Source organism: Arachis hypogaea, chromosome 19 (assembly GCF_003086295.3).
Source record: "Arachis hypogaea cultivar Tifrunner chromosome 19, arahy.Tifrunner.gnm2.J5K5, whole genome shotgun sequence".
NCBI classification, from domain to species: Eukaryota; Viridiplantae; Streptophyta; class Magnoliopsida; order Fabales; family Fabaceae; genus Arachis; species Arachis hypogaea.
The window spans coordinates 120588313-120599470 of record NC_092054.1 but is presented as its reverse complement, the minus strand read 5'-3'; the positions used below and the strand labels follow the sequence as shown (position 1 = coordinate 120599470).

The window sequence follows — 11158 nt, the reverse complement described above, 5'->3', positions numbered from 1 at the left end:
AAGGAAGAGACATAGAGGAGCTCAAGCACTCTATAAGATCTTCAAGAGGACCCGTTACTAAGGTGGACCCGTTCTTTAATCTTCTTGTTCTTATTTTTCTATTTTTTGGTTTTTATGCTTTATGTTTTATCTATGTTTGTGTCTTTGTTGCATGATCATCAGTGTCTAGTGCCTATGTCTTAAAGCTATGAATGTTCCATGAATCCTTCACCTTTCTTAAATGAAAAAATATTTTTATTTGGAAAAGAAAAAGAAGTACATGAATTTCGAATTTTAAATAGTTTAATTATTTTGATGTGGTGGCAATACTTTTTGTTTTCTGAATGAATGCTTGAACAGTGTATATTTTTTATAGTGAAGTTTATGAATGTTAAAATTGTTGGCTCTTGAAAGAATAATGAAAAAAGAGAAATGTTGTTGATAATCTGAAAAATCATAAAATTGATTCTTGAAGCAAGAAAAAGCAGTGAAAAGCAAAACCTTGCGGAAAAAATGGCGAAAAAAATAGAGAAAAAGAAAGAAAAAGAAAAAGCAAGCAGAAAAATCCAATAACCCTTTAAACCAAAAGGCAAGGTAAAAAGGATCCAAGGCTTTGAGCATTAATGGATAGGAGGGCCCAAAAGAATAAAATCCTGGCCTAAGCGGCTAAATCAAGCTGTCCCTAACCATGTGCTTGTGGCATGAAAGTGTCAAGTGAAAAGCTTGAGACTGAGCGGTTAAACTCATGGTCCAAATCAAAAAGAGTGTGCTTAAGAACTCTGGGCACCTCTAACTGTGGACTCTAGCAAAGCTGAGTCACAATCTGAAAAGGTTCACCCAGTTATGTGTCTGTGGCATTTATGTATCCGGTGGTAATACGGAAAAACAAAATGCTTAGGGTCACGGCCAAGACTCATAAAGTAACTGTGTTCAAGAATCAACATACTAAACTAGGAGAATCAATAACACAATCTGTATTCTGAGTTCCTATAGATGCCAATCATTCTGAACTTCAAAGGATAAAGTGAGATGCCAAAACTGTTCAGAAGCAAAAAGCTACTAGCCCCGCTCATCTAATTAAAACTGATCTTCACTGATGTTTTCAAAATTTATTGTATATTCTCTTCTTTTTATCCTATTTCATTTTTAGTTGCTTGGGGACAAGCAACAATTTAAGTTTGGTGTTGTGATGAGCAGATATTTTATACCCTTTTTGGCACTGATTTTATATAGTTTTTAGTATGTTTTATCTACTTTTTATTATATTTTTATTAGTTTTTATTCAAAATTCACATTTCTGAAATTTACTATGAGTTTGTGTATTTTTCTGTGATTTCAGATATTTTCTGGCTGAAATTGAGGGACCTGAGCAAAAATCTGATTCAGAGGCTGAGAAAGGACTGCAGATGCTATTGGATTCTGACCCTGCTGCACTCGTAGTAGATTTTCTGGAGCTACAGAATCCCAATTGATGCACTCTCAATTGCGTTAGAAATTAGACATCTTGGGCTTTCCAGCAATATATAATAGTTCATACTTTGCCCGAGATTTGATGGCCCAAACTGACGTTCAAACGCCCACCAGAGATTTCTAGCGTAAAACGCCAGAAATGGCACCAAAACTGGCATAAAATGCCCAAACTGGCACCCAAGCTGGTGTTTATCCCCAAGAATGGCCTATGCACGTGTAAAACTCAATGCTCAGCCCAAGCACACACCAAGTGGGCCCCGGAAGTGGATTTTTTCACTTTCTGCACTTAGTTACTTATTTTTCTGTAAACCCTAGTAACTAGTTTAGTATAAATAGCACTTTTATCAACTTTTATCATCTTTTGTCTACCCTAAGACTTTGGACACCATTGTACACGTTTGGAGGCTGGCCTCACCACCATGCCTAGACCTTCTTCTCTTATGTATTTTCAACGGTGGAGTTTCTACACCTCATAGATTAAGGTACGGAGCTCTACTGTTCTTCATGAATTAATGCAGTACTATGGTTTTTCTTTCAATTCATGCCTACTTCTTCTCCAAGATATACTCTTGTACTTAATTTAGTTAAGTCAGAATGAAGGAGTGACCTGTGACAATCACCCACTATCTTCATTACTCGTTTAGCCAAGATCCACGTGCCTGACAACCACAAGCGGTCTACATGATGTTCAACGTTGTCATTGGATGACAGCCGAAGTATATTCTCTTGGGTATCTAATACACAGACCGAGTCCGTGAGATTAGTATCTTCGTGGTATAGGCTAGAAGAATGGCAGCATTCCTGAGATCCGGAAAGTCTAAACCTTGTCTGTGGTATTTCGAGTAGGATCTGGGAAGGGATGACTGTTACGAGCTTCAAACCTGCAAATGTTGGGCGCAGTGACAGTGTGCAAAAGGATAGAGAGATCCTATTCCGACGCTAACGAGAACCGACAGATGATTAGCCGTGCGATAGCTGTACATGGTATTTTTCATCCGAGACGAGAAATTTGACTGTTGACTAGTGGTGCACAAAATTGTGATCATCAATGGCGCCAACAACTTGGTACCCACAATTGTAATCTCAACTCTTTTTCACAATTCCGCACAACTAACCAGCAAGTGTACTGGGTCGTCCAAGTAATAAACCTTACGTGAGTAAGGGTCGATCCCACGGAGATTGTCGGCTTGAAGCAAGCTATGCTCATCTTGTAAATCTCAGTCAGGCGGATTCAAATGGTTATGGAGGATTGACAATTAAAAGATGAATAAAATATAAAATAAGATAGAGATACTTATGTAATTCATTGGTGAGAATTTCAGATAAGCGTATGAAGAGGCTTTGCTCCTCCTGAACTTCTACTTTCCTATTGTCTTCATCCAATCATTCATACTCCTTTCCATGGCAAGCTGTATGTTGGGTTTTACCGTTGTCAATGGCTACCTCCCGTCCTCTTAGTGAAAATGGTCCAAATGCGCTGTCACCGCACGGCTAATCATCTGTCGGTTCTCGATCCTGTTGGAATAGGATCCATTGAGCCTTTTGCGTCTGTCACTACGCCCAACACTCGCGAGTTTGAAGCTCGTCACAGTCATCCCTTCCCAGATCCTACTCGGAATACCACAGACAAGGTTTAGACTTTTCAGATCTCAGGAATGGCCATCAATAATTGTAGCCTATACCACGAAGGTTCTAATCTTAGATTAGAAACCGAAGAGATACACATTCAAGCTTGTTTGCATGTAGAACAGAAGTGGTTGTCAGGCACGCGTTCATAAGTGAGAATGGTGATGAGTGTCACATAATCATCACATTCATCATGTTCTTGAGTGCGAATGAATATCTTAGAGAAGAAATAAGCTTGAGTTGAATAGAAAAATAATAGTACTTTGCATTAATTCATGAAGAACAGCAGAGCTCCACACCTTAATCTATGGTGTGTAGAAACTCCACCGTTGAAAATACAAAAATGATAATGGTGTTCATTGGCTTCGGCCCCAGAGGGGGAACCAGAATGACCAAGACGAAAAATACAATAGTAAAAGGTTCTATTTATAGAGAACTAGTAGCCTAGGGTTTACAGAAATGAGTAAATGACATAGAAATCCACTTCTGGGGCCCACTTGGCGTGTGCTTGGACTGAGCATTGAAGCTTTCACGTGTAGTGGCTTCTCTTGGAGTTAAACACCAACTTTTGTGCCAGTTTAGGCATTTAACTCCAGCTTTTATGCCAGTTCTGGCGTTTTGACGCCAGAATTTTTATGCTGACTTGGAACGCCGGTTTGGGCCACCAAATCTCAGACAAAGTACAAACTATTATATATTGCTGGAAAGCCCAGGATGTCTACTTTCCAACGCAATTAAGAGCGTGCCAATTGGGTTTCTGTAGCTCCAAAAAATCCACTTCGAGTGCAGGAGGTCAGAATCTAACAGCATCTACAGTCCTTTTTCAGCCTCTGAATCAGATTTTTGCTTAGGTCCCTCAATTTCAGCCAGAAAATACCTGAAATCACAGAAAAACACACAAACTCATAGTAAATTCCAGAAATATAATTTTTATTTAAAAACTAATAAGAATATAATAAAAATTAATAAAAACATACTAAAAACTACCTAAAAACAATGCCAAAAAGCATATAAATTATCCGTTCATCACAACACCAAACTTAAATTGATGCTTGTCCCCAAGCAACTGAAAATCAAATAGGATAAAAAGAAGAAAATATACAATGAATTTCAAAAACATCTATGAAGATCAGTCTTAATTAGATGAGCGGGGCTATTAGCTTTTTGCTTCTGAACAGTTTTGGCATCTCACTTTATCCTTTGAAGTTTAGAATGATTGGCATCTATAGGAACTCAGAATTTAGATAGTGTTATTGATTCTCCTAGTTCAGTATGTTGATTCTTGAACACAGTTACTTTATGAGTCTTAGCCGTGACCCTAAGCATTTTGTTTTTCCAATATTACCACCGGATACATAAATGCCACAGACACATAACTGGGTGAACCTTTTCAGATTGTGACTCAGCTTTGCTAGAGTCCCCAATTAGAGGTGTCCAGAGCTCTTAAGCACACTCTTTTTGCTTTGGACCACGACTTTAACCGCTCAGTCTCAAGCTTTTCACTTGACACCTTCACGCCACAAGCACATAGTTAGGGACAACTTGGTTTAGCCGCTTAGGCCAAGATTTTATTCCTGTGGGCCCTCCTATCCACTGATGCTCAAAGTCTTGGATCCTTTTTATTTTACCCTTGCCTTTTGGTTTAAAGGGATATTGGCTTTTTCTGCTTGCTTTTTCTTTCTCTTTTTTTTCTCTTCTCTTTTTTTTCATATATATATATATATTTTTTTTTTTCTGCAAGCTTTTCACTGCTTTTTCTTGCTTCAAGAATCAATTTTATGATTTTTCAGATTATCAATAGCATTTCTCCTTTTTCATCATTCTTTCAAGAGCCAACAATTTTAACATTCATGAACAACAAATTCAAAAATATGCACTATTCAAGCATTCATTTAGAAAAACAAAAAGTATTGCCACCACATCAAAATAATTAATCTATTTTTCTTTTTGCAATTTAAAAACACTTTTTATTTAAGAAAGGTGATGGATTCATAGGACATTCAAAGCTTTAAGGCATAGACACTTAGACATTAGTGATCATATAATAAGACACAAACATAAATAAAACATAAAGCATAATTTTCGAAAAACAGAAAAATAAGAACAAGGAAATTAAAGAACGGGTCCACCTTAGTGATGGCGGCTTGTTCTTCCTCTTGAAGATCTTATGGAGTCCTTGAGCTCCTCAATGTCTCTTCCTTGCCTTTGTTGCTCCTCCCTCATGACTCTTTGGTCTTCTCTAATTTCATGGAGGACGATAGAATGCTCTTGGTGCTCCACCTTTAGTTGCCCCATATTGGAACTTAATTCTCCAAGGGAGGTGTTGATTTGCTTCCAATAGTTTTGTGGAGGAAAATGCATCCCTTGAGGCATCTCTGGAACTTCATGATGAGGAATTTTCTCATGCTCTTGGTGAGGTTCTCTTGTTTGCTCCATCCTTTTCTTAGTGATAGGCTTGTCCTCATCAATGAGGATGTCTTCCTCTATGTCAATTTCAGCTGAATTGCAGAGGTGACAAATGAGATGAGGGAAGGCTAACCTTGCCAAAGTAGAGGACTTGTCCGCCACCTTGTAGAGTTCTAGGGATATAACCTCATGAACTTCTACTTCCTCTCCAATCATGATGCTATGGATCATGATAGCCCGGTCTATAGTAACTTCAGACCGGTTGCTAGTAGGAATGATTGAGCGTTGGATGAACTCCAACCATCCCCTAGCCACGGGCTTGAGGTCATGCCTTCTTAGTTGAACCAGCTTCCCTCTTGAATCTCTCTTCCATTGAGCGCCCTCTTCACAAATGTCTATGAGGACTTAGTCTAACCTTTGATCAAAGTTGACCCTTCTAGTGTAGGAGCGTGCATCTCCTTGCATCATGGGTAAGTTGAATGCCAACCTTACATTTTTCGGACTAAAATCTAAGCATTTCCCCCGGACCATTGTAAGCCAATTCTTTGGGTCCGGGTTCACACTTTGACCATGGTTCTTGGTGATCCATGCATTGGCATAAAACTCTTGAACCATTAAGATTCTGACTTGTTGAATGGGGTTGGTGAGAACTTCCCAACCTCTTCTTCGAATCTCATGTCGGATTTTTGGATATTCACCCTTTTTGAGTTTGAAAAGGACCTCGGGGATCACCTTCTTCTTAGCCACAACTTCATAGAAGTGGTCTTGATAGACCTTTGAGATGAATCTCTCCATCTTCCATGACTCGGAGGTGGAAGTAATTACCTTCCCTTTCCTCTTTCTAGAGGTTTCTCCGGCCTTATGTGCCATAAATGGTTATGGAAAACAAAAAGCTTTAGCTTTTACCATACCAAACTTAGAAGGTTTGCTCGTCCTCGATCAAAAGAAGAAAAAAAAGAGTAGAAGAAGAAAATAGAGGAGATGGAGGGGGTTTGTGGTTCGGCCAAAGGAGAGAAGTAGAGGTTTATGATGTGTGAAAATGAAGGAGTGAAGATTGGGTTATATAGGAGTGGAGAGAGGTAGGGTTCGGCCATGTATGGGTGTGTTTGGGAGGGAAAGTGGTTTGAATTAAATGGTGAGGTAGGTGGGGTTTTATGATGGATGGATGTGGATTGGTGAAGAGATTATGGAGAAGAGGGTAGGATTTGATAGGTGAGGGGTTTTTTGGGAAAGAGGTATTGAGATGATTGGTGAAGGGTATTATGGGAAGGTGTAAAGAAGAGAGAGATAAGGTAGGTGGGGATCCTGTAGGGTCCACAGATCCTGAGGTGTCAAGGATTTCTCATCCCTGCACCATATTGGCGTGTAAACGCCCCCTTGATTGCCAATCCTGGCATTAAATGCCAGGTTGCTGCCCATTTCTGGCATTTAACGCCAGCTTTTCTCCCCTTTCTGGCGTTTAAATGCCAGCTTTTCTCCTTTTTCTGGCATTAAACGCCAGCTCTATGTCCATTTCTGGCATTAAACGCCCAGAATGGTGCCAGACTGGGCGTTTAACGCCCATTCTGCTACCCTTACTGGTATTTAAACACCAGTAAGCTTCTCCTTCAGGGTGTGCTATTTTTAATACTGTTTTTTATTCTATTTTTGCTTTTTCAGTTGTTTTTGTGGCTTCACAAGATCATCAACCTACAAAAAACATAAAATAACAATGGAAAATAAATAGATATGATTAAATAAAGTTGGGTTGCCTCCCAACAAGCGCTTCTTTAATGTCAATAGCTTGACAGTGGGCCCTTGTGGAGCCTCACAGATACGCAGAGCATGATGATGGCCTCCCAACACCAAACTTAGAGTTTGTATGTGGGGGCTCTAATTAACTCTGCATTGAGAGAAGCTTTTCATGCTTCCTCTCCATGGTTACAGAGGGAGATCCTTGAGCTTTAAACACAAAGGAGTCCTCATTCACGTGAAGGACCAATTCTCCTCTGTCAACATCAATCACAGCTTTTGCTGTGGCTAGGAAGGGTCTGCCAAGGATGATGGATTCATCCATACACTTTCCAGTGTCTAGGATTATGAAATCAGCAGGGATGTAGTGGCCTTCGACCTTTACCAAGACATCCTCTACAAGTCCATAAGCCTATTTTCTTGAATTGTCTGCCATCTCTAGTGAGATTCTTACAGCTTGTACCTCAAGGATCCCTAGCTTCTCCATTACAGAGAGAGGTATGAGGTTTATACTTGCCCCTAGGTCACACAGAGCCTTCTCAAAGGTCATGGTGCCTATGGTACAAGGTATTGAGAAATTTCCAGGATCCTGTCTCTTCTGAGGTAATCTCTGCCTAGTCAAGTCATCCAGTTCTTTGGTGAGCAAAGGGGGTTCATCTTCCCAAGTCTCATTACCAAATAACTTGGCATTTAGCTTCATGATTGCTCTAAGGTACTTAGCAACTTGCTCTTCAGTAACATCTTCATCCTCTTCAGAGGAAGAATACTCATCAGAGCTCATGAATGGCAGAAGTAAATTCAATGGAATCTCTATGGTCTCTGTGTGAGCTTCAGATTTCCATGGTTCCTCATTAGGGAAATCCTTGGAGGTCTTCCTCAGTGGAAATCACTGCCTTTCCCTCCTCTATGCATTCGGCCATGTGGGACGTGTTTAAGGCCTTGCACTCTCTCTTTGGGTTCTCTTCTGTATTGCTTGGAAGAGTACTAGGAGGGAGTTCAGTAACTTTCTTACTCAGCTGACCCACTTGTGCCTCCAAATTTCTAATGGAGTACCTTGCTTCAGTCATGAAACTGAGCGTGGTCTTGGATAGATCAGAGACTACAGTTGCTAAGTCAGAGTGGCACTGCATAGAATTCTCTGTCTGTTGCTGAGAAGATTATGGAAAAGGCTTGCTATTGCTAAACCTATTTCTTCCACCATTGTTGTTGTTGAAGCCTTGTTGAGGCCTCTGTTGGTCCTTCCATGAGAGATTTGGATGATTTCTCCATGAAGGATTATAGGTGTTTCTATAGGGTTCTCCCATGTAATTCACCTCTTCCATTGATGGGTTCTCAGGATCATAAGCTTCTTCTTCAGATGAAGCTTCTTTGGTACTGCCTATTGCTGCTTGCATTCCAGACAGACTCTGAGAAATCATATTGACTTGCTGAGTTAATATTTTGTTCTGAGCCATTATGGCATTCAGAGTATCAATCTCAAGAACTCCTTTCTTCGGATTTGTTCCATTATTCACAGGATTCCTTTCAGAAGTGTACATGAATTGGTTATTTGCAACCATTTCAATGAGTTCCTGAGCTTCTGCAGGTGTCTTCTTCAGATACCTATGATGCTCCATTCTGAAAGCATGTCAGAAGATACCTATGATGCTCCATTCTGAAAGCATGTCAGAAGGACACCTTCTGATCAATTGCTTGTATCTTTCCCAAGCTTCATAGAGGGATTCACCTTCCTTCTGTCTGAAGGTTTGGACTTCCACTCTAAGCTTGCTCAATTTTTGAGGTGGAAAGAATTTGGCCAGAAAAGCACTGACTAGTTTTTCCCAAGAGTTCAGGCTTTCCTTAGGTTGTGAATCCAACCATATCCTAGCTCTGTCTCTTACAGCAAAAGGGAAGAGCATAAGTCTGTAGACCTCAGGGTCAACCCCATTGGTCCTAACAGTGTCACAGATTTGCAAGAATTCAGCTAAGAACTGATGAGGATCTTCCAATGGAAGTCCATGAAACTTGCAATTCTGTTGTATTAGAGAAACTAATTGAGGCTTCAACTCAAAGTTGTTTGCTCTAATGGCAGGGATAGAGATGCTTCTCCCATAGAAGTCAGGAGTAGGTGCAGTAAAGTCACCAAGCACCTTCCTTGCATTGTTGGCATTGTTGTTGTTTTCGGCTACCATGGCTTCTTCTTGTTTGAAAATTTCTGTTAGGTCCTCTCCAGAGAGTTGTGCTTTAGCTTCTCTTAGCTTTCTCTTCAAGGTCCTTTTAGGTTCAGGATCAGCTTCAACAAGAATGCCTTTGTCCTTGCTCCTGCTCATATGAAAGAGAGAAGAAGAAAGTATGGAATCCTCTGTCACAGTATAGAGATTCCTTGAGGTGTCATAGGAGAAGAATAGAAGGAAGAGGTAGAAGGGAGAGAATTCGAACTTATAGAGAGAGGTAGTCCGAATTGCACTTTGAGGAAGAGTGCTAGTCCCTTAAATAGAAGAAGATGAGAAGGGGGAAAAGAATTTTAGAAATTAAATTTTGAAAGATTTTGAAATGATTAAAAGAAATTTTGAAAAAATTGATTGATGATTTTCAAAAATTAAAATTGAGAAAGTAGTTAAGTGATTTTGAAAAAGATTTTGAAATCAGAAATAAAAAAAAGATATGATTGAAAATTATTTTGAAAAAGATGTGGTTGAGAAGATATGATTGAGAAAATATGGTTTCAAAAAGATATGATTGACAAACAATTAAAAAGATTTGATTTTTAAAATTAATGCCTTGGCTAACAAGGAATTTGAAGGATATGATTCTAACATTCAATTATTGAACCTTTCTTAACAAGGAAGAAATTTTTGAATCACATCTCTAATTGTTAGCAAGGATTTTCAAAAATAGTAAAAAATAGAAAGAAATTGATTTTGAAAAGATATGATTTGAAAAAGATTTGAATTAAAAACAAAATCTTCCCTCTTGTGCCATCCTGGCGTTAAACGCCCAGAATGGATACCATTCTGGGCGTTTAACGCCCAAAATACTACCATGGTTGGCGTTTAAACGCCAATTTTCCTTCCTCACTGGGCATTTTGAACGCCCAGCTTTTTCTGTGTAATTCCTCTGCTGCGTGTTCTGAATCTTCAATTCTCTGTATTATTGACTTGAAAAGACATAATTTTGAAATTTTTTTTTCTGAATTTTTAATGATGAGAAACAATCAAATTGCAACTAATCATGGAAAACTAAGATCAAACAAACAATGCATGTAAGACACCAAACTTAGAAATTTTCATATTAGAGACACTAACAAATTGAAAACACATATGAAAAACAACAAAAGACTTAAAACAATAGAATTTAAAGATCAGAACCAAGCGAATCATCAAGAACATTTTGGAGATCAATGAAGAATATAATGCATATATTCGAAAAATACAAGAAGAATAAAGACATGCAATTGACACCAAACTTAAAAATTGACACTAGACTCAAACAGAAGACACAAAATATTTTTGGTTTTTATCATTTAAAAATTTTTTGTATTTTTTTTTAAAAAATTATTGGGAAAAATAAAAATAAGAATTTCAAAAATTTTTAATAAGAATTCCAGGAATCATGCAATGTTAGTCTAAAGCTTCAGTCTAAAAAGATTAGACATGGCTAGCCAAGCTTCAGCAGGACATTACATACAACAGCCAAATTGATGAGAATCAATCAGCTTTTGTGATGATAAAAATATCATCTGAAACTCTAGAATTCATTCTTAAAAATTCTGAAGGATAAAAATAAAATAAAGTTACCTAATCTAAGCAACAAGATGAACCGTCAGTTGTCCAAACTCGAACAATCCCCGGCAACGGCGCCAAAAACTTGGTGCACGAAATTGTGATCATCAATGGCGCCAACAACTTGGTACGCACAATTGTAATCTCAACTCTTTTTCACAATTCCGCACAACTAACCAACAAGT

At 38.7% G+C, this 11158-nt stretch overlaps 1 non-coding gene across 1 annotated transcript; it reads left to right on the top strand.

Annotated features, from left to right (window-relative positions):
* The first annotated feature begins 8870 nt into the window (after positions 1-8870).
* LOC112781182 (small nucleolar RNA R71) lies at positions 8871-8978 on the top strand. The gene has a single exon (XR_003191974.1). It is a non-coding gene; the product is annotated as a small nucleolar RNA R71 (small nucleolar RNA).
* Positions 8979-11158: the final 2180 nt, after the last annotated feature.